Genomic DNA, 24307 nt, shown 5'->3' on the forward strand with positions numbered 1-24307 from the left:
CAACCACAGTTGGTCCTGAGTTGCGTGCAGGGTGGGGAGAGTGTGTTTTAACGTCCCACTGGCCCGTGTAGAACAGCTAATCTGGCTCAGTTTAGCAAAGTTGTAAATAGAGTCTTGTTAGGGCTGGACTCAGCTGTCAGAGCTGCCTCCTAAATTTTAGAAGTGGGTGTAATTTCCATAAATACGCTGCTTCGAATTCATGTGTTGAGAGCGTCCAGCATCCCTCCCTCCCAAAGAGAGGAAACAACTGCAGGCGATCTAATCCCACGCAACTTTGCCAAAGCACCTGAAAGGGGAGAGGCCTCAAAATCCTGAGACATGTTATAAAACGCCCATAAAAGCCTTTCCAGGGGAGGGGAGTCACTTATAACCAAAGACTGCATCAGAAGACTTTTTCTGAATAGTTGTACAGATGAAAATGTTCTATTTGGAAGCAATCAATAGTGAATGCTGTGGACTTCTAAGGCTGTGGTGATTTCACCCGCAGTGCTATGAACTTTCCCATATTTGTACAACGGATGCTCATGTGCTTAATTGTTTAATTCCCTGAGTGGCTGTAACATGCCAAGCGTATGTTATATGCTACGGACGGTACATGGTGTAATCCCTTAAGTTTGGCCCAATGAAGAGTAAACTAACAATTAAAAATATAATACAGTGGTTCTCAAACTTGGCTGTATATTAGAACTACCTGGGGAGCTTTAAAACTTCCTAATGCTTAGGCTGTATCTATGACTGATTACGCCAGAATGCCTGGGAGTGGGAGCCAGGCATCAGCGCTTTTTAAAAAATATTCCCAGGTGAATCCAAATTGCAGCAGTTTGGGAACCACGGATAAATAACATATCAGAGAGGGCTATATAAGCCTTATTCAGCTCAGAAAAATCATGGGAGTCTTCCAGAGGAGGTGACCAGGCTGTTTGGAAGAAAGAATTGATTTTGTTGTGGTTTGCAATGTGAATCCTACACGTGCCATGCGTGCACCCCACACAAACATAAATAGAAAAGACTTTTATGAAGCAAGAAACAGTGATCTTTGGAAAAAGTTTCCCATCGGTGGTAAAGAATTAATTGACTGTATATAGTCGAACATCCCCTCAAACTGGATAAACGCTGGTCTCTCACTTCTTCCGTGGGAATCTCAGTGGTGCCGTGAGACTGCCAAAGCTGGCTTTAAGCAAACAAGCCATCACGAGCTCCAGAATTACAACGAGGATATGGCATCAATATAAAAGCAGATCTGAACTTCAAGGCACTCTCTGGCTTTTTCGGTAACACAGCAAAAACATAACTTTGGCCAACTTTTATTAGTGCTCCCCTTCCCCGTGATCCCCGTTTATTTCGACCCCAATGAAGACAGTGGGGAACAAGCCAGGTGGGCAGCCCACAGCTCCCTTCAGTTCTGGTGTTTAAGACAGCTACAGAGTGCCTGGCCATTGATCTGCTCCCTGTCATCCTGCTTAAATCAATAATCTATTAGTCCCTTTAAATGAGAGTTAGATTCATCAAATGCCCTTGAGAGGCCTCAAACATTCTGTTCCTTATTCCGAGCAAGCACAATCAGTCTATGGAATGATAAAATTTTTGCTCAAAAACTCTGCAGGCTCAGCAGACAACGTGTCGGGTATTAGCTCATTCAGCGATGTCAGGCAGGCCAAAGAACGCAGTTTTTAGACTTCCCTGGGTGGGGGGGGGGGGTGGAGGCTGGTGTCATTCAATAAAACAATGGCACTCCAGCCCTCCTGTGGCAATTTCAGTTTGGGGAAAAGCAGCCTTTGAGGACTCATCCGGACCACTTTTTCTTTATTCCCCTGCTTACCTATTGTCCTGTTCAGTTTTGGCTCAAGGTGGCTGCCTCTCCAACAACAGCAGCCTAACTGCGCGCCAGACCAGCCGTCAGGAAACCGCCAAGCAGGAAGCTCTGTGCTCTGGCGAGGTGGATGTTGGGCTCCACGGGGCCCTGCCCAGAGCAGACTCAGCACCAGAGGTGTTCAGGGGCCTTCTCCAGGCTGCCAAAGGAGACAGCCGATCCATACCTGCACTGACGGAAGCTTCTAGCTCATATGCTAAACCTCTCCGTCCCCGCCACGCAGAGGCGGCTGTCACTCGGGCAAACAAAGCTAGAGGCACCTTCCTTGCAGAAAAGCCATCCAAGTCTTGATTGCCTTCACACTAACTCTCCTCCAGGTGTGTCTGGACCACGATCAGCAGCAGACTTCGCGGGGGGGGGGGGGGGGGGGGGGGGGGGGGGGGGCGGGCGCTGGGGGTGAGGAAGGCTTTTGCTTTAAATGAGTGATTTTCAGACTATCTATGGTAAAGGACTATTTCTTTTTTTTTTCATCATAGATTGATAGTAATAAAAGCAAATCTCGAGGGGGAAAAAGATACAAAATGAAATCTCCAGGAAAAAAGGAATTTCAGAAAAGATGCTCAAAACACAAGCTACAAGTTAAAAAGAGGGAAAAAAACGCTTTTCTTCTAGACATAAAATTACTCTGTCAAATTGCTGGACAAATTTCTAAACATCTGCTCTTGCTGCCCCTTTCTTCCAGGACTGGCAAGGGACTGAAGCTGGCACTGTGAGAAGCACAGCTCTGAAGGACTCCAAACTCCGAGGTTGTCTGCAGACAAAACAAAAGCAAACTAAACGAAGTCTCCACCGACCAGATTCTGCACAAAAGCAGAATATCAGCACTCCCAAGTGTCACAGCTTTCTTAAACACTGTCACAACTCTGGAGGTTTAATTTATTCCAAAAAAGGGGGGGGGGCAAAAAATAAATAAATAAATAATAATGCGATTGCATGTTAAGAGGACTTGGTGCTTATAACTTAACTCACCTGAGAAAACACAGTATAAATGTCCTTGTTGTTACAACACACCTGAGTGTCATTTAAACACACAAAAAGCTTCTAACAATAGCTCCCTTCACAATTCCTAACATGCTTGGCATTCTTCTAAAGGTTAGATTAAGTAGCAGATAACATTTTTAAGAGAAGGCCCAGTATACTGTTTTTCTTTGGTTTTTTTTCTTTGTGAGAATTAATTTACAGCTGGGTAAGCCATGTTGACAGACTTCAGGGTTTTACTTGGGCCTAATTAGACGCGGGCGGGGCAGGCATCCCGCGTCATGAAAGTCTTGCCTTTTTTACTAGAACCTTCGATGATTAAGACAGCATTTTAATGCACTCTCTGGGCAGCCGAGCCTTAAAAGAAAAAGAACGGAGTTGTAAAGCAAAAGGCATTTCCTGCATGGCCCCCGGGGAATTTCGAGCTCCGGGACCCGGTGGGAGGGAGATGTTTCAGCTAATTAAGGGAGAAGCGCAAAGTGTTGCATTTGGTCAAAACATTCAGTTGGGTTTCATTTTTGTTGGCACCGAAGAGAGCCGGTCTGGATTTTCCCCCCTCCTTTTTCTGTGGATGCACTGCAGGATCGCAAGGCCCACAGCTCACATACATTAGGGAGAAAGTCAAAGGAAACGCCAAAGTTCAACCAAAGTACAAGTAATTAGAACCAGATTCTGCGCTGCGGGCGCGTACGCATGCGCGCGCGCGCACGCGGCCCTTCTATTAAAATAGTCTTTACACGTGAGCGCGGGGGACCTCGGTGCGGCCGCTCATTTAATTTTCCAGTGGGGGTGGGGGCGGGGTCTGCTTTTAATCATCTTTCAGGAAAAGCGGTTTGTTTCCACACTCGGGGGATTTTTCAAATCTGTGAATCGCATTTGAAAATTAGGTGATTGCCAAAGAAAAAAACCTCGGGTTTGGAACGGTCTTGCCTCGCTCCTCTGCTGGCTTTGTTATCCCTAAGCAGCTCCGAGATCAGTCCCGGGTCTGGGGAAGGGGAGGGGAGGTCGGGGCGGGGGGGACGCCGGGGCGGGCTCCGGCAGTCTTGACTCAGTAACCTGCCCGTGACCCTGAGGGAGTGTGTGCTTGCCCGGGTCGCCCGGGATGCTAGCCCAGGGCTGGGGCTGGCGCTCTGAGAACCCCTGCTATTCTCACCGCGCGGGCAACAGGTGCTGAGCACAGGCAGGGGACCAGAGCGGCGGGGAGGACTTTGATTTTCAAGCCCTTAGAGGAAGGATGGCCTTCCAAGCTGCGGCCCCTGCCTCGGCACCACCTGGGACCCCGGTGGAAGGCGAGACTCCCGCGCGCCCCGCCAGCCCCGCCCCAGAAGTGCCTGCCGAATCCAAACAGGCATGTTAACAAAAGCCCCAGATAATTCCCAGGCCCAGCAGCAACATCGGAGACACCCGGACATAAAAATGCCTTGTTACTGTCCTAACCTCTCCGGAATCCCAAACAATCTGCTGAGTCAATTTGGCACGGGGACTGTGCCGGCTTCCCCTTTGCTCAGGGCCGCCCCGAACCCTCCCCTCCTTGGGCAGTTAGTACATTATTCAGATCTCCAGGCTGCCAGTGTGTTTATGCTCACCAGAAGCCTGCATCTTCTCCCACGGAATTTAGGCAGTGGGTTTTAGTTGGCGGATGGGGGTCAGAGTTGGAGAGCTGAACTAACAGCACCCACCATTTACTGAGCACATACTAAGCGCCCAGGGCTGCCTCCTAGTCTGAAACTAAGGCAGAACCGCACTGACTCCACCTCCAGCCCCCGGGGAAAGGGAAGGGAGGGCCCCCGAAGTAGGCGCCTTAGCATCTCAGAAATTTAAACACAAAGACTATTAGTTTTACAAGAGATTTAACTGGCTGAATAGATACTCTTTTTTTAAGATTTTTTTTTAAGTGGACCATGTTTAAAGTCTTTATAGAATTTGTTATAATATTGCTTCTGTTTTATGTTTTGGTGTTTTTGAGCAGGAGGCTTAGCTCGCGAAGCAGGGATGGAACCCACAGGCCCTGCATTGGAAGGCGAGGTCTTAACCACTGGGCCTCGGGGGAAGTCTCCTTATTACTCTTTGTTTCACTCAAACCCACAGCTTTTAAAGGTTTTTAACCCATCTCCTTCCTCTGCTAGGAACATCGCTAGGTGTGATGTGCTAGGGCCTATTTACTGGCATTGGAGAACTGCAGGTTGGGTACCTCCTTTTCTTTTAATCGATGTTTATAATTTTCCAAACACTGACTTGAATCAAGACATGGTTAAATTTGACAAGATAGTCTAGGCCTTATCGAGAGAGATGGGCGGAGGATCCACTGATGTTCCTGTACTGCAGCTACACCTGCCTGGGCTCTTGGCCAGCAGCAGAAATTATTCCTGGGACTGACTTTTACCATGGGAAGCGCTGTCGTATTTTCCTAAGGGACTATGACACATTCAACACCTACATTTCATTTTTATAATATGCTTTCTTGCTTCAAGGAACATAGTCAAAAATTATCTCCTAGGTTGTTTTAGGTGACGTTTGTAACAGACGATGCTTTAGATCACTATTTTCCAGGACAGACTAAGATAGCTTGTGACAGGTTCAAATAAATTCTCTCTTAAAATCACTTAACGGCCCGACACATCTAACTACTTATTAATGATGTGAGCAGAGAGGCATCAGAAATGGAAGGCGTTAACGCAACAAACGCTAGACCCAGTCTCTGGAGTCCAGTACGGATGAAGCTAATTGCATCGCAAGAGGAAGGTCCCTGAAGAGTTAATCTCCACACCAAATGATTCAGTCTTATATTCTACTTCCAATCAGGATTCCCATAATTCTTAAAAAGCAATTATTACACTAACAAATGACATTCTATTATCTGCTCAAATTTCTTACACCCACAGTGAATTAAAACAAGAGCATTAAAATGTATATCATCTTAGATATACAATTCTTTGCTTATATCCCATAAATATATTTGAAAATCACACTGATACCAGCCTTACAGAAAAGTAATGAGGGGAGGATACTTTAGGGGAATAGTTTTAAAAGAGTACATTTTGTCACATGGAAATTTTTGCCACTCTTCCCAGCTCTGAGTAAGTTCAAGGGTAAAGACACTAGAATGTAGCCAACCCCTCTTTTGCAACAAAGTAATGCTGTACTTACTGGGTCACCATTTGCTGCAAAGAAGTGTCGTTTTGTTATATTTTCTTGTTATTTTACAGGTATACACTCATATTAGTGGCTTCAAAATAACTTAGAAACCAATTCAATCCTCATCATCTGGGTTTTCTTGTTTCCTAAAAAGAACTAAAATGCCCTGAACCTGCTGAAAACCCTTTGAGGAAGTGATGGGAAGGTCATGGGCTTTGCTGCCAGAACCGCCTGGCTGGGATCCCTCTTCTGCCCCTGATTACTTTAGTGGCCAGAGAGTTTTCTTTCCTTCTCTTACCCCAGTGTCCTCTTGGACACTGCAGATAATCCTAAAATTTCTGCTGGTGAAAGAGACAGTATGTTTGCAACTTGCCCAGCACAGTGTTCAGTAAGTGATGGTCAACCCAGACCTCCCCATCCGTCCACTTTTCCCTCCAACTTTTTAAACATTGAACAGTGGATCTTAACTAACACTGATTTTTGCCCCCTAAGAGATAGTTCGGAGAAGGCAATGGCGCCCCAGTCCAGTACTCTTGCCTGGAAAATCCCATGGACAGAGGAGCCTGGTGGGCTGCAGTCCATGGGGTCGCTAAGAGTTGGACACGACTGAGTGACTTCACTTTAACTTTTCACTTTCATGCATTGGAGAAGGAAATGGCAACCCACTCCAGTGTTCTTGCCTGGAGAATCCCAGGGACGGGGGAGCCTGGTGGGCTGCCGTCTATGGGGTCGCACAGAGTCAGACACAACTGAAGCGACTTAGCAGCATCAGCAGCAGCAGCAAGAGATAGTTGGCAAGGTCTGGAGAGATTCTGGCTGCCATAACTGGGGGCAACTACAGGCATTTATTGATCACAGGCCAAGGATGCTACCAAACATCCCACAATGTACCCCAGTGTTCACAGAAGCATTCTTCACGAAAACCAAGAAACGGAAGCAACCTAAATGCCCATAGAGGAATGGATAAAGATGTGGCACATGTATATATATAATGGAATATTAGTCGGCCATAAAAAATGAAACAGTGCTATTTGCAGCAGGGGGTGCTAGTGGTAAAGAATCCACCTGCCAATGAAGGAGATGTAAGAGATGAGGGTTCAGTCCCAGGGAAAAGTGGACGGATGGGGAGGTCTGGGTTGACCATCACTTACTGAACATTGTGCCAGGCAAGTTGCACACATACTCTCAGGGTTGGGAAGATCCCCCGGAGAAAGGAATGGACACAACTGAAGTGACTTAGTAGGCACACAAGCGGCAATATGATGGAGCTTGGGATTATCATTCGTGAGTGAGGTAAGTCAGAGAAAGACAAGTGCCAGGCAGTGCCGCTTATATGTGGGGCCTAAACCAAGTGGTGCGAATGACTCTACTTACAAAACAGAGCTAGAATCTCAAACGTGGAAAACAAGACTTAATGGTTACCAAGGAGGAAGGGAGGGAGCTGGGATGCACTGGGAGACTGGGGTGACGTATGCACACCACTATATATAAAATAGATAACCAATAGTTAACACAGGTCACTTCTATGCAAAACTCTGTAATGATCTACATGGGAAAAATCTAAAAAACACATATCCACTTTATATATATATATATATATATATATATATATATATATATATATAAAAAAAAACTGACTCACTTTGCTGTATACCTGAAACTAACACAAGAGTGTAAATCAACTATACAGGGCTTTCCTGGTGGTCCAGCGGCTGACACTCCAAGCTCCCAATGCAGGGGGCCGGGGTTCGATCCCTGGTCACAGAACTAGATCCCACATGTGTCAACAAAGATCCTACGTGCTGCAACTAAGACCCAGAACAGTCAAATAAATAAGAGCAAATAACAAACATCCCACAGTGCACAGGACAGCCCTCCCCCACCCCCCATACAGCGACGAACTGTCTGGTCCAGATTAGAAATAAGCTGAGGTTGAAGAACCCTGCTCAAAGGTAAGGAAACTCCTTGTGGGACGAACTTTAGGACAAAAAAAAAATAATTTCCTGCAGCCAGGGAGACAGAGGCAGGGGCCCAGTTCCTGACGCTGCCTCTTAGCAGCGTTTACATGTGGAATCTAAAAAAAAAGAAAGAAAGAAAGAAATGGTACAAATGAAGGTCAGGTCAGCTTCCTGGGCCTCAGTTTCCTAATCTGGGAAATGGGGATGACAAGCATGCATAGCACACCGCTGGGCTCACACCAGGTAAACAACAGAACATGACATTTGAGTCTTTGTTGGAGTATCTGGGAGCAGGTAGGCAAGCCATGTCTTAATGTGACCAACACCTTAGACGACAGGAAACTCATCCCGGCAAACAAGTATGATAGGGCGATATTAACAGCGACGCTCACGGAGCACGTACGCAGGGCTAGGCACCACCCCCATCCTGTTGTAAGCGTTTGACATGTATTAATTCATTTGACCCCCATAATGGGTCTATGAGTGAGCTCGTCATTATTTCTAAAAAATACTTCCTGTCAAGACACTGGAGGTGAGGACTAGTGCGGGAACTTGCTCGAGGTCACACAGTAGGGAGCGGATAAGCAGGAATTGGCAGGCACGTGATTTGGGTTCAAGAGAACGGGTGTGACCCCGGTGCGGGGCGAGGACAGGACACTGACATCCTGTCTTGTGATCCTGCAGAGCTTCTTTGGCCGGAGGCTGGCAGAGACCCTGGCAGCAAGTTTGAGAAAATACAGACCATGTCAAGCAGACCCACGCCTAAGGACTAAAAGTAAAACTGGAAAACTAAAACAGAAAGAAGCCAAAGGGGGAGCAAGAATGCGCTTGCTCCTTTCCAGTCAAAGCAGTGCGGTAGGAAAGTCCCCTAGAAGCAAACCCCGGGGTCAGGAGGCATGCACAGAGCAGGCGGGAACACCTCCCTCACCTTCCCTGCCGAGAATATACAAGACGAGGGTCCGAGGGCGGGCGACTCTGCGTGCAACTCAGGCCACACGTGGCTCGCCCACCCCCCGCCTGGGGGCTCTGCTGGGGAGGGGAGAGGAGGGATCCCGACCCCTCCCTGGGCGGTTGCTCCCTTTCTTGCCAGTGGACCACTTCCACCTCCTTAGCCAGGATGTATCTGGCACAAGAGGGAAACCCGAGGCTGTGTGATGGCTCTGCTGTCCCTGTCTGCAGGTTCGGGATGCCTTCAGGAGGGGCGGGTCTTCCGGGAAGGCCAGGGCGTAGGGGGCGACCGGAAACACCCGCAAAGCTTCTAGTGGAGGAACCCGATGACTGAGCTAGCGAGGGAGATGGTGACACACATCTGCTCCAAGGGACGCACTGGGGGAGATTTCATTTTCAAAGATTCTTATGTTTCTACATGGTGTGTTCAGATTAGAGAGATGCTCTAACATGGCTGATTTTTCTTCTTCCCTAACAGTGATTTCTCACTGTTTCTTCATGTGAGAGGGACAAGGGCGTCAAAGTGCTTTCGTTTGAGTTCTTAAAAAAGAAAATTGCTGGGGCTTCTGCGGTGGTTCAGGGGTTGAGAATCCACCTTGCAACGGAGGCAACATGGGCTCGATCCCTGGTCCAGGAAGATCCCATGTGCAGAGGAGCAAGTAAGCCCACACAGCGCAACTGCTGAGCTGGTGCGCTCTGGAACCCCATGCACCCTGGAACCTCTGCGCTCTGGAACCCCTTCGCCACGCTCTGGAACCCACGCACTCTGGAACCCCCTCGCCGTGCTCTGGAACCCACGCGCGGCACTCTGGAACCCCCGTGCTCTGGAATCCACTAACCCTAACCCGGCTCTGGAACCCCCGTGCTCTGGAACCCCCGTGGTCTGGAACCCATGCGCCACAGAGAGAGTGCTGTGCTATAAGGAAAGATCCCGCAAAATGTCATGAAGATCCTGACAGCTGAATAAACAAATAAACAGTAAAAAAAAAAAAAAAAGAAATTGCTAAACAAACTTATGGTCACCAAAGCGGGAAATGTGGTGTGGAGAGATGAATCAGAAGTTTGGGATTAACACACAAACAGTACTGTATGCAGCCCAGGTGGCGCTAGTGGTAAAGAATCCACCGGCCAGTGCAGGAGACAGGAGAGACACGGATTCAGTCCCTGGGCTGGGAAGCTCCCCTGGAGGAGGGCACAGCCACCCACTCCAGTGTTCTTGTCTGGATAATCTCATGGACAGAGGAGCCTGGCGGGCTACAGTCCATAGGAGTGCAAAGAGTCAGACATGACTAAAGTGACTGAGCACACAATTACTGTATATTAAATAGATTACCAACAAGGACCTACTGTAGAGCTCAGGGAACTCTACTCAATATTCTTTAACAACCTATATGGGAAAAGAATCTGAAAAAGAATGGATGTATGTGTAACTGAATCACTTTGCTGTCTATGTGAAACTAACACAACATTGTAAACCAACTATGCTGCGTCGCGTCAGTCGTGTCCGACTCTGTGCGACCCCATGGACGGCAGCCCACCAGGCTCCCCCGTCCCTGGGATTCTCCAGGCAAGAACACTGGAGTGGGTTGCCATTTCCTTCTCCAATGCATGAAAAGTGAAAAGTGAAAAGTGAAAGTGAAGTCGCTCAGTCGTGTCCGACTCTTAGCGACCCCATGGACTGCAGCCTTCCAGGCTCCTCTGTCCATGGGATTTTCCAGGCAAGAGTACTGGAGTGGGGTGCCAGTGCCTTCTCCGAAATCAACTATACTGCCATATAAAATAAAAAAAAAGAGAGACCAAGAAAACCCACCTTCACAGAAACACTCAGAATAATGTTTGACCAAGTATCTGGGCACCCCACGGCACCCCAGGCAAGTTGACACATAAAATGAACCACTATGATTTTCTTTTCAAGATGATGTAAGTGTTCTAAAATTAGATAGTGGTGGTAGTTGCACAACTCTGTGAATATATTACAACCCACTAATTGTATACTTTAAAAGCCTGAACTGAATGATATGTAAATTTAATCTCAGTAAAGCTTTTTAAAAAAAGAAGAAGAGATTGCTACGGAAAACTTGAAAAAATAATTCAAAGAAACTTTCACCAGCTGTGAGAAGGCCTCAAGGCTCAGGTCTTTGGGGACATTCCTTTCTTCGGGGAACTTTCCATCTTGACAGACAAGCTGAGGCATGTGGCTAGAAATGTGAACTCTGAAGCCTGCTGGTCTGGGTTCAAATCCTAACTCTAGCTGTGTGACTTTGGGAAGTTCCTTAATGTCTCTGAGTCTCCACTTCTTGCAAAAACTTCATAGCCCTCACCAGATCACCGTGCACATTCAACGATGAATCACAGTGAAGGACTGGGCCCAGCGCCTGTCCACGGCCCTTCAAGCAGAGTTACCATCGTTCCAGGATCAGGGGCTCGTGCCTGTGCTGATCAACCTCAACAGTCTTCACCTCCCATCACCCTTCTCCACATCATCGCAAGTCTTGATATGCTAAGAACAGATAGTGCCTGTTAACGCACATCTATGGAATCCAGGAAAATGGTACAGATGAACGTATCCGCAGGGCAGGAGAGAGACACAGACATCGAGAATGGACGTGCGGATGCAGCGGGGGCAGGAGAGGGTGGGACAGATTCAGAGAGTAGCATCCACATATACACAACCAGGTGTGAAAGAGCTGCGGGAAGCCGCTGTGGAGCAAGGGAGGCTCAGCCCGGTGCGCTGTGACGGCCTGGGGGTGGGATAGGGGAGCAGGCTCCCCGGGGAGGGCATATTTCTTTTATCTATAGAAATATGTATTTGCTGGCCCTGATGCTGGCAAAGATTGAAGGCAAAAGGAGAAGAGGGCGGCAGAGGACGAGATGGCTGGCTGGCATCAGCAACTCCATGGACATGAGTCTGAGCAAGCTCCGGGAGAAAGTGAAGAACAGGGGAGCCTGGCGTGCTGCCATCCACAGGGTGGCAAAGAGTCTGACACGACTGAGCCACTGAACAGCAACAACGATACTTACAGCTGATTTATGCTGTTGTGCAGCTGAAACCAACACAAAGTTGTAAAGCAACTGCTCCAATTAAAACATCAACAGGAGTCTTGATGCTGCCCCTTCCTTCCATCGCCCTGCTCAGAACACTCATCCCTCCTCATGTGGTCCTCCCTAGGCTAAGAGGAGCGGAGCACCGTGCCAGCCTGACCTCCTCACCCTCCCACTCAGGTGTGGCTTCCACCCAGCTCTGCGCATCACCCCAATCCGTGCGCACAGACCCCGGAACAGCTTCCCCAAACGCCTCCTTGCCACGGCGATCTCAATCAGCTTGAGAGCCTTCCACGACTGCTTGAACCGAAAGTTCCAGCACTTTGGATGGGCCACCAGGGGTGGAGGTGTGCAGACGGACGGGACCGTGATTACGAGCCAGCAACATCCAAGTGCTGACATGTATATATTGAGCAACCGGCAAGACCAGACATCGTGCTAAATGCCGGATTAAAAAGAAGTTAGGAGACACTGTTCTTGGCCCACGCAGACGGACAACTAAAAATACCAGACAGCAAAGATGGTCCCTGAGGCTGCCATGGCTGGGCACGTCACCAGCACACAGAGGCTGCAGCTGCCTTGCCTTTGAATGCTCAGTGACTAAAAGTACACAGCAGGTGCCCAATAAAGGTTGGTGGAAAAATAAGCATAAGAATGAAGTCTGCGTAGACATCCTTGCCGAAATATCCTGTGCACTATGGAATATATGATGGCCATTTCAGCCACTGTCAGCCGCCAGCAGCCCACCTGGTGACACAGTACCCCAGGGGGGTTTTCATCACATCGCCTCCCTTGCTCCCTCGTGGCATAAGTGTACAGAAGCGCAGAGATCAGTATCATTATCAGATTTTTAACCTCCATTATCCACAGAAGGGGGCTTCCTTGAGAGCTCAGTTGGTACAGAATCCACCTGCAATGCAGGAGACCCTGGTGCGATTCCTGGGTTGCGAAGATGTGGAAATGGCAACCCACTGCAGTCTTCTTGCATGGACAATCCCATGGATGGAGGAGCATGGTGGGCTACAGTCCATGCGGTCGCACAGAGTCGGACAGGACTGAGTGACTTCACTTCCACTTTCATTCACAGAAGGAAACTGAAGCTTCCAGAAGTTAAATGACTTGGCCAAGATCACGGAGCTGGGGACCAGCTTGGTCCAGAACTGGCTTCCGGAATCCACCTAACATGATTATAACCGAGAAACAAGGCACTCATTTCTAGTCTAACTGTCCCACAATTTTTTTTTTTTAATGTTTTAAGACAAGATTAGCAAACTCTTTCTGTAAAGGACTAGACAGTAAGTATCTCAGGCTGTGTGGGACATATGGTCTCTGTCACGGCCACTCAGCTCTGCAGCTTGCTGGGGAGCAGCTGCAGGCAAGTGAGTAAATGAGTGGGGTGGGCCATGTACCAATAAAACTTTATTTACAAAATAGGTTACCGCCCAGATTTGGCTCCTGCTTTAAATAAAATTATTCCTTCCCAGAGTAAATGCACATGTAAATAAAATATATAAAATCCATGCTTTGCTTCTAGAGTAAAGACAGAATATGACAGCCATATGTCACAGAGATGTGGGAAATATTTTAAGGATTCTAGCACTATAGTGTATGCAGTATTTATACACACTGTAAATGTGTGAGGTCTGCACATTTCCTTCAAAACTAACCTCATGTATACATTTTTATTAGTTAGGGAGGTCAATATGTCTATCGAAAATACATTTTAAAATTCCTTCCTACATATTCTGTCTATTGGGATTATTTATCATGCCCTGTTCTCTGGCCTAGAGCCAGGCGGAATATGGGAGTTTTAATACCTTTAATCCATTACATGGATTTTTTTTAGAGCTCCATAAGACAAAATAAAACGCAGTCTCATGGTCATATATGCAATAAACCTGATACGCCACTTAATATTTCATGGTCCATTTTATATTTCACCTGTGACGGTGTCCAGCTCTGAACGTACAAAATGACATAGTTTCAGCCATCTTTTTGCTCCAGCTTTTTGCTGTTGTTGTTTAGAGAACTGACAATCCATAAACAATAAATTTCACTGTGGACTTTGAGGCGTGATTACTATTTTCCCCCAACACTCTGAATAAGTCCTGACATAAATGGTTGCTGACATATGTCTTCCAGTGCAGGGCACTGTGGATGTATCAGGCCATGTGACTGTGTATTGAAAGAGGTGTGCATTTCTTTCTAGTTAGTACGTAGGTGGTTTCCAAAGAGGGCCTGCCCAGGGACCCACACCTCCAGGGAGCGTCACGTCGCTGGGTGGGCCCTTCCCCTTTAACCTGGGCTGCCACTTTGATTTCTTTTTGATCAAAAGGATATGGCAAGAGTAACACTGTGACACAGGAGGCGAGATCCCGAGAGGCTTCTGTCTGCATCTCCTGGAATGCTCATTCTGGGAGAAGCCACGTGAAGAGCTTAGGGGCCCCACGCTGTGAGGAAGCCCACGTCACAGGAGGCCATGTGAAAAGAGAGGTTCGGACAGCCTCCAGCTGCTCCAGAAGCCTCAGCGGAGGGCCTGGACAGGGCATGGAGAAGCCCACTGCGAGCATCCAGCCTCCTGCGGCCGCAAGAGGGGCCCAGCTCAGCACCACCCGCCTGCAGCCACGGGAAAGCTCCCAAGGGAGACGGAGCCTCGGAAGGGAGTAAGGCGCTGGGTTTTAAGGCACACCTAGCTGAAACTCATTCTACAGTCATCATTAACTAAAGGGGACTTACGTGGAGCCAGGAAGGGCCTGTGGAAAGAGCCCACCTCACTCTTTCAGAATCTGGGAGACAGTAATCTGACATCACGTTCACTGATGCACGTCCATTTTCCAGCCAGTTACAACAGCGATGGAGCAATCCATCTAAAAATAAGGAATTAGGGAGTTCCCTGGCGGTCCAGTGGTTAGGACTCCGAGGTCACTGCTGGGGCCCTGGGTTCATTCCTGGCTGGGGAACTGAGACCATATAAGTTATGCGGTACAGCCAAAATATATATTTTTTTAAAAATAAAAATAATTAACTGATAAAATCTGGATAAAAAAGAGCATGATAATTGCTCAGTTATGAATTCAAAGACTGTGATGATTAAGATAGAATAAGGCTCTTAAAAAGTAAAAAAGAAAAAGTCTACCATAATGCAATGGGTCTATTCTCCTCCAACCGCTTGTAAAGCTCATTCTTATCCACCTGAGCCCACATGTGAATACCGCCTGCCTGTCACCTGCACACACCCTCTTTTATTTTGAGATGCAGATGTCTGTTTCTTGGGTCGTTATGTTTTTATTTGTTCCTCCAGGGGACAGACCAAATTCTCCTCCCTGTGCTGGACACTGCAATTCAAAATAATAGCAGAAAACTCTGCAGGTGACAGGCCAGAATACTCACTTGATACCCACTAAAGGAGGGTTTAGATCACTTGCTCTCGGTTACCTTTCGTGAAACATCTGTTTCATATGAGCCCGTTAAAAGTGCATACATCTGTAAATGATAAGCCCGTGTGTGCACATAATTTAATGAATTAGGACATAAAAAGGAATTGAACAGTAGGGGCACAGCAATTAGAGTAACTGCCCATTTTGTTAAAAATGTATTGTTTCCAGCTTTCACTTGAAAACCCTTTCATTATCCTGTGGGTTCTGAGACTTGCAACCTCGCTCCGTCCCTCTCCCTGCAAAGACAATGGGGGTTTACTTGGCCGAGTTGGCAGAGGGAAGGAACCCCGACATCACACAATGCTAAGAGGGGGGCCGCACCCCGCTCTCTCCTGCCTCATAGATCCAGGTGCCCAAACCCCTCTGTCTGGGGAGTCTCATCTGCAGAATGGAGCCACAACAGAGCCTTTCTCTTCAGGCTGTTGTGAGGATGAGGGGACAGAACTCATTTTACGCTCTTGGCATAATATGCAGGTAACACACACTTCATAAATATTAACTATGATGATGGTGCTTATTTAATAAAAGTCAGTCACAACCTGAAACCATTCGAAGGGGAAAAAAACCTTGGTTCAGAAATTTCTCTTGGCGGGACAGACTTGAGTTACCAAGGGGGAGGGGTGTGGCGAAGGGAAGGATTGGGAGTTTGGAATTAGCAGATGCAAACCACTGTATATATTAATAGAACGGATTAAAAAGCAAGGACCCACTGTTTAGTACAGGGAACTGCATCCAATATCCTGTGATACCGTAAAGGAAGAGAATAGGAAAAAGATACACACACACACACACACACACACACACACACACACACACACACACGGCTTCCCAGCCGGCACAGTGGTAAAGAACCCACCTGCCAATGCAGGTAGATTCAGGAGACCCAGGTTTGATCCCTGGGTCAAGAAGATCTCCTGGAGGAGGAAATGGCAGCCCACTCCAGTGGGCTTGCCTGGAGAATCCCATGGACAGAGGAGCCTGGTGGGCTACAGTTCATGGGGTCCCAAAGAGTCAGACATGACTGAGCAACACACACACACGTCACTCTGCTGTACAGCAGAAATTAATCCAACTTTGTAAATCAACTATATTTCAATAAAAGAAAAATTTTAAACAGCTTTTCTTGATGGTTGACTTGGTCTTCTATTTAATTTCTTCACCCCCTTTCTAGGGATGAACAGAAAAAGGAAGGGAGGCAGGACTGGCAAGGTGAACGGGAAGGACGATCAGAAATTCGGTTCCAGAGACAGCAGAGTGAGTGCCAGAAGCCCACAGAGACACCCCACTCTCATATTTGCAGGCCAGTTTTCCAGCTGACGTGTTTATGAGGGCTTGCCATCACGGCCAACGTGGCTCTCCCAAGTTCTAGACACCCCCTCAAGTTTGCTTCAGGTGTTCTGAGTGACCCTCAAATATACAAATAAACGAAAGCAGAGGCCACCTGAGACGTTCTGAGTTTCCAGTTCGTCTTCCCTGAACCGTATTCAGACACCTCCCAAGGACGTCCTGTGTGCCCAGCACCGGGTTACTGAGCAGCGCAGACGCGTGCAGGAGGCGCTCCTGAGAGAGAGCACGCGCTGTCTAGAACACACACCGAGGCTTCCACAGGGCAGAGCACAGTCCACTATTCCTCTCTGCCTCTCTGCAGTTCAACATGCTTAAGCAGAGTTAAAACCGGCTGGAAAAGGCTGGAAGAGACGGTGTCCGTTTGGAACCCACGCCGGTGTGCAGAGCTAGACTAGATTAGAACTCGTCCTCTCCCTCGGCAAGACTGCTGCAAGGAGCAGCACTCAAGCCCAGTCCACAGGGATTCTGGGCAAGTCTTGGCTGAGCTCTGCAAAGTGTGCATTAGCAAAATAAGCGCTAAGTCTTTGGCAAGCCCCAGGAAAAACAGTGCCACCCAGAAGGAAAACAAGTTGAACACTGACTGAAATCACAGCCCTCCAGTATTCTGTTTACATTCTCCTGCAGTCTATTTACGGGCTACATAAAGAGATAATTGGAGCTATTTGAACAGCAATAGAAGAGGTGAATCAAGGCTGAAGAAAAGGGAAATAAAGAAAAGTACAAATATTGAAAAAATATTAATAGCTGAGTTTATAGGGCTGTGCCATTCAATGCAGCAGCCACTAGCCACATGTGGCTACTGAAAGTTAATTTAACTAAAATTAAATACAATAAAAAATTCAGTTCCTCAGACACACTGGCCACATTTCAGGTGCTCAACAGCCTCACGTGGCCAGTCATCTCTGTGTCAGAAACAGAATTACAGATGGCTCCAATCCTCGCAAAAAATCCTACCGGAGAGACCAGGTAACTGGGACCTTAAGGGGTTATGTGCCTGAACACCTATATCCGCTGACGTAACCATGGTTAACTGAGTGCTGATCAGGCACCACGCTAGCTGTGCTGACAGCCTGCGATGGTACTGGGAAGACAGAGGTAAAGAACACCATATCTGACCTCAAAGACTTCCCAGGTTGCTAAGGGGACACGATCCAGGTGGCTCATTGGTAAAGCATCTGCCTGCCAGTGCAGGAGACCCGGGTTCAATCCTCGGGTCAGGAAGATCCCCTGGAGAAGGAAAGGGGAACCCACTCCAATACTCTTGCCTGGGAAATCCCAGGGACAGAGAAGCCTGGTGGGTTACAGTCCTTAGGGCTGAAAAAAGAGCTGGGCACGGCTGACGACTAAACAACAATGACAGAGTTTGCGAGGTAAGCGTCATGGATCCATTGTGCAGACGAAAACGATCGAGGCGACGGCGGAAGCCGTGCAGGAAGAGTGCCCAGCTTCACTGCACCACGGGGGCCACACAGAATGCAGGCAGCATCTACCCACAACGCCCTACATGACCCACGGATAGTCATGTCAACTCACCCGTCTGCCTCCTCAAAATCTGTAATTCAACAATTAGATTTCAAACAAAAGAAACAGGTAGAACACGGTATATAAAAATCCCCAATCAGAACAATATATTGCACTTGAAACATACAGCCACTCCTTCATATCTGTGGGACCCTGGTTCCAGGATCCCTGTGGACACCAAACTCTGTGGATGTTCAAGTCCCTTATAGAAAATGGAATCGAATTTGCATACAACATCCACATCCTCTGTGTACTTTAAATCATCTCTACTTATAGTGCCTAATACAGCATAAGCACAAAGCATATAGTTACAAACATGATGTAAATACTGTGCAAATAGTTGCCAGCTGTGCAGCAAAATCAAGTTTTGCTTTTTGGAACTTTCTGGAATTTTGTGTCCTGAATATTTTCCATCTGAGATTGGCCCAATCAGTCAATGTGGAACCTGCGGATATGAAGAGTGAACTATTTGCAACCACAGAAATAAGGGCATTATGTGAGGCAAACCGCCATAGGGATGATTAATGTAAACTTCATTAAATAGTCACAATTTTCATAGGTTTGTTGCTGTTTCGCTAAGTCGTGTCTGACTTTTTGTAACCCCATGGACTACAGCACGCCAGGCCTCCCTGTCCTTCGCTATCTCCCAGAGTTTGCTCAAACTCATGTCCATTGAGTGGAAGATGCCATCCAATCATTTCATCCTCTGTCACCCCCTTCTCCTCCTGCCCTTAATCTTTCCCAGCATCAGGGTCGTTTCCAAACTGTCAGTTCTTCACATCAGGTGGCCAAAGTATTGGAGATTTAGCTTCCATAGGTTTGGGACCCTAAAGACAAGCAGATACTGAAAGTAGGTGGCAAAGACCAAAATATAAGTTTTTCGGCATTTCCTAGAAGTTTTTCTTTTCTTTTCAGTAATGGAAGATACAGGAGTGCTGTTTAAGAGGTACCACTGCTGGTGTTCATCTCCAGACGAGGGCTCTGAGCAAGCTAGAAGAACAAGAAAATCTTCTTTCTCATCTCTCACCTCCTTTCAAAGCCTCAGTCCTGACTCAGGCTCCGGTGAGCCACAGAGGGACCAGGTCAGTGCAGACTCCGACAACAGACAGGATGGAAGACAGAAGGATAACGGAGCAAACATCATCCTAGCTTCTTGCACAGTTTAACAGGCTGTGTCTTTTATGAGAGAAATGATGGAATCAGAGGAAATTCTGTGGTCCAGTCCTTCACCTCTCTCCCACCTTTCTCCAAAACCAAAGCACGCCGTGGGCCACACGTGGTGTTATTAGGGCACAAACATTCTGCAGGAACTCCTCACTCCGCTGTCACACTGCTATCAAACTCACTTTCTCTGAGCCTCAATTTTCCTTTCTGTGAAAAGAGGCAAATCATCCCTGCCTCACAAGACTGTCTGTGATAATAACGTAGGGACCATGGTTAGAGGAGGGTCTCGTCAAGTGTTTAACCAGCCTAAAGAAGGAACCAAGAACCTACCGCAGCTCCTCAAGTTCTCTCGGGTTCTAGGGCACGATGTGACGACCGCAGTATAGATTAAACACGGTGGCGTGCTCTCGGACTCCCCCATGGAGAGGTGGCCGCACGGGAGCCGGGCTGGGCCAAGCTGCTCCCCTACCAGCAGGCAGTCCCAGGGACCACGTGCCAGCTTTGCTCCAGCCTTTCCGAGGCCCAGGAGCTTCTAGGCCCCCCTCTCGGGTTATTGCCGACAGCCAGCGTCCACTGCTGGCCCCGGGCACCCAGCCCATGTTAGCCCTGCGGGGTGCAGCCTCAGCGGACATCACCTGGAGCAGAAGATCTGCCCGGCTGAGCCCCGTCCATCCACAAAATATTGAGGTAATATCTGTTAGATCACTAAGTTTAGGGGGGGGCACTTGGTTATACAGCAAGAAAGTCTCAAAAACAATCATAAATAAAAAGTGACACAATAGCCCACACGTGGAAACAGCCTGAACGTCCGTCGACAGATGCATGGATAAAGAAGATGTGGTCCGTATACACAACGGAATCGTCTCAGCCATAAAAAAGAGCGAAACGATGCCATCTGCAGCAACATGCATGGTCCCAGAAATTACCATACCGACTGGAGAAAGACACATATCATATGCTATTACTTATATGTGGAATCTGATTTTTTTAAATGACGTAAATGAACTTATTTACAAAACAGATTCACAGATTTCAAACACAAGACTTAGGGTTACCAAAGGGGAAACTGGGGAGGGGATAAACTCAATAAATTAGGAGTTTGGGATTAACAAACACACGCTATTATAGATGAAATAGATAATCAACAAGGACCCACTGTAGGGCACAGGGAACTCTACTCAATATTCTGTAACAACCTTTATGGGAAAGAGAGTTTGGAAAGGAATGGATACATGCATACGTGTAGCTGATTCACTGTACACCTGATTTTCCGTACACCTGAAGCTATCACAGCCCGGTGAATCAACTACCGTCCAAGAAAACTTTTTTAGAAAGAAGTGATTAAAAAAATATATCTAATCAGACCCAACCCCCTAAAAACATTATTTAACAAACACTCCAGAAACATCCTGTGAGTCTTCAAGAAGCAGGTTCAGAAGGTATGCCCTTATTCCATCGCGGAGTTTAAAACTCTGCTTTGTAAACTGCAGTTAGAACGTACCTACGGTGGCTACACCCAGAAAAACCTCTTGCCTGCCTCTTGTGACAAAAATGTGTAACCTGTGTGATCCTCTCCTTAGGCACGAGCTCTGGTTCTCAGTGGGTTTAGTTCCGTCTGTAATCAAACCCACTTCCAAAGCCCCAAGGAGATCCTGTGTTTGTGTCACCGCGGGGCCGTGTCACCGTGGCGTGTGTACACAAGTCTCTCCCTTACGTGCAGAGTCCAAAGAGCAAGGGAGGCGTGGACTTCACCTTGGGGGTCCCTCCCCTGCCACCGGGACATGTCGGGGGGAGCCTGGCATATGGCAGACACCCAAGAGCTGTTTGTTGAACAGGCCTTTGCAAGATCTAACCCATCCCTGAATGACAGAGCCCTGGGTGAAGTGTACAGTGTCAGCTTCGAGGGTGACCATGCTCAGGGGTAAAAGTCAACTGTCTGCACTCAGTCCCGGGGCTTGGTGAATAGATGCCACTGCATCAAGACCGCAGCGCTGTCCCACTGACATGGCAAGTACTGTCCCCTCGGCAATGGGCCACAGACAGAGGAACCATCTCACGCAGGAAACAGATACCAGCTTGGCTGACACCCTGGCTGTTGGTGAAGGCAGGTGAGTCACAGCCTCGCGCTGAAAGCAGAGGAGGACGACTCAGGGACCTCCGTGTGTCTTCAGGGCAGGGCAGAAGCCTCCTTGACGTTATCTCTAATCTTGCTACAAATCCTGCAATGTCCCATTTCGTGGCTATAGAAATTGATCCTGTGTCCAGACGGGCTATCCCTCAGGCCAGGCGCAGCACAGGGACCGCAGGTGGAGAGATGCTCACGGAGTTATGTATGTGCCGGGCAGGCGGAGAGGCCGCCGTGAAATTCTCGGAGTGAGGACCCCACGGCCCCAGGGCTGAGAGCCAGGAAGTCACTCCGCCCACCTCTCCAGAGCATTCCCCACGCACAGGTGGCAGCGGAACTCCTGGGAGGCTATTTACAACCTGGGCCTTTAGAAACCCCTGGCCCACGCAGCAAAAGACGAGTTTTGCATCCTCCAGCTTTCCCAGCACATCCAAACCCGCTCGCCGCGTCTCCGCTTCCTATTGTTCCCTCTTATAAGCAGGGCCCCAGTGAACAATTAGAGCTTTCAATAAATAATCTCTAAGCACATTCATTTGATTGACTGTTATTTGATACAGCAGTTAGTTTCAATGGGGCAGTTAATATTGATCACATAAAGTACCCCAGACAAACATGAACCAGTTCCAGAACTCCATGGATTATTACCCTTTATCTGCCAGTCATCTGGGTTACTTGTAATGGTCACGGAATTTAAAATCAATAATAACAATTAGTGTTCTGTACACCAAAACGGATGGATCATGGGAAATGGGTTTTCCTAGAAGATCAGAGGTAAAATGGGCCTGTCCCTTGGAAGGCGGCTCTCTGGATTTCCAGTCCACACTTGGCCAGGTACATCCAGCCAAGTCTTCAGCACAGGCAGCAAGCAAGAGAGCACTGGATTTAGGAGATGTGATCATAAAAACGCAGGTGAGACCCCTGACAGTCTTAATCCAAAAGGATGAAGCGTAAAAGATAAAAGTGATCAAAATGAGCGCTAACAAACGTAGTAACATTAATGGGACTGGAATATACTTCCTCCGAGAGATGCTTCTAGCTACCTTTTCCCGCTTCCGATTCACAGGCATTAATCATGATTTTTTTTTTTTTAATAAAATGGCAACAATGGTATTTTAGCTCCACGGCCCCACTACTGTAATGTCTGGATAATTAAAATGCAAAGCAACAGAGAAATGTTTCATCGTTAAACTGTAACCAGCACACTATGTGAAATCATCCATCCCAAAGACTTGTTTTTCATCAATTATTTGTTATTTATCTGATGTAAATATAAGAAGGACTAATTAAAATGTATGCCTTTTTATACAGCTTCTTGTCATTAAAGCCAATGAAAGCATTCTGAGGACCATAATGAAATAATTATGTTTGCCTTTAAGAATTCTCTTCAATAACACATGGCAGTACTGAGCTAAATTAAAACATCAGGAACTAAATTTCGCTTGCCTCCATCTCCATTTTAGTTAATTATACCCCCAAGCTTTCCAATAGGCCAGACCCTAAAAAATCTTTTGAAGCTGAAACAGCCTTTTTGTAATCACGAACTTAAATGACAAGACAAAGGTACTGTAGCCCCAAAAGCTTTAACATTTTTGAGACAAGGGATTTATTACCCAAGTCTTCATTTGCTCTGAAAATTAGAGAAGTATTAGGATAAATGTGATTCAAATCTTCATTTTCCAGTTAGCTGATGCACTCATCTTATCTGGTCTTATCTGCATCATTTCTACCACAGTATTCCAAATTTAGCTATTTTTTGATAACATTTAATCTGTGACCAATATTAACTGATCAATATCAACAACCACAACAAAAACATTTCACTATATCTGAGTCAAATTAGGAGAATAACTCCTTATTCAATACTAAAACCTAAAAAAAAAAGAGAGAGAGCATAATCTTTAACAGTGGACTATGATGGCATGAACTTGAAAAAATCAAATAGGATCCTTTCATTAGAATTTGACCTTCTCCGAACTTCAAACTGCAGACACTAATAAAGGCAAAAAAACAGTAAAAAAAAAAAAAAAGGAAAAAAATTTTTTTTCTTTTCTTAAATCGAGTTTAGGAGAAAAGGACGAAGGAAAGAGGAAAGGACAAACTGCCAGGTGGTGTCAGGGCTTTAACCTGCCGTCAGATGCTGCTGATGGGGGTGGGAACTTGGAGTTTAGAAAAGTAAACAGGAGTCCCAGGGATTAACTCTGACAATGTGAATTCCCGCCCATTTGGTTCTACGTGGGGAGTTGGCAGGATTCACGGGGGATAATATTTGGTGCCTGCTGGATAGACCGTCTTAGGAGACATCAGAGGGAGACTGTTCACAGCTGGGAAACAAATATCCAGTACATGACAACCTAAAACTGAGATTATAATCGCAGAGTCTGCTCTTATTAAACCCCCTCCCCAGCAAGCTATTCTTTGTTCTGTTCAGAGAAACCTCCTTTGGGGAAGGAGGGACACTGTCACCCAGGATCAGCCCTGTTCAATTAGCTCCCCGCCCCGCCAAGCCAAGCTGGCCCTGCTTCACTCCATCAGCCCGGGAGCCTGTGCCCCGACAGAGGAAACGCTCCTCAGGGCGGGGTCACCTCCTGACGTCAGTTCCTGTTATCCCGCCTTATCGTGCTGGGGACCAGGAGTCTTATCTTACTGAAAGGCCCCCCCTCCCGGCTCCCCACCCTGCCAGGCCAGAGAAAAAGCAAGTCAGCGGTTCCATTGCCTGCTGGAATTCCCACCTAAGCAGCTCTGGGAGCTCCAGACAGATAACAGAATACCATACCTGCAGACG

The 24307-nt window shown here is 47.3% G+C and overlaps 1 protein-coding gene across 6 annotated transcripts in view; it reads right to left on the minus strand.

Moving 5' to 3' along the window:
* Positions 1–24307, minus strand: part of RARB (retinoic acid receptor beta) — a 595561-nt gene that overhangs the window by 155377 nt on the left and 415877 nt on the right. Inside the window, exon 1 of one of the 6 annotated variants that reach the window (XM_059882388.1) lies at positions 1820–1965. The exons of the other annotated variants lie outside the window; for them this stretch is intronic. The gene's annotated coding sequence lies outside the window, so the exon portion shown is untranslated. Of the gene's footprint in view, positions 1–1819; positions 1966–24307 lie in introns of those variants that run through there. 6 annotated transcript variants of the gene reach the window in all.

The sequence above is a fragment of the Bos taurus genome, chromosome 27 (genome assembly GCF_002263795.3).
Source record: "Bos taurus isolate L1 Dominette 01449 registration number 42190680 breed Hereford chromosome 27, ARS-UCD2.0, whole genome shotgun sequence".
NCBI classification, from domain to species: Eukaryota; Metazoa; Chordata; class Mammalia; order Artiodactyla; family Bovidae; genus Bos; species Bos taurus.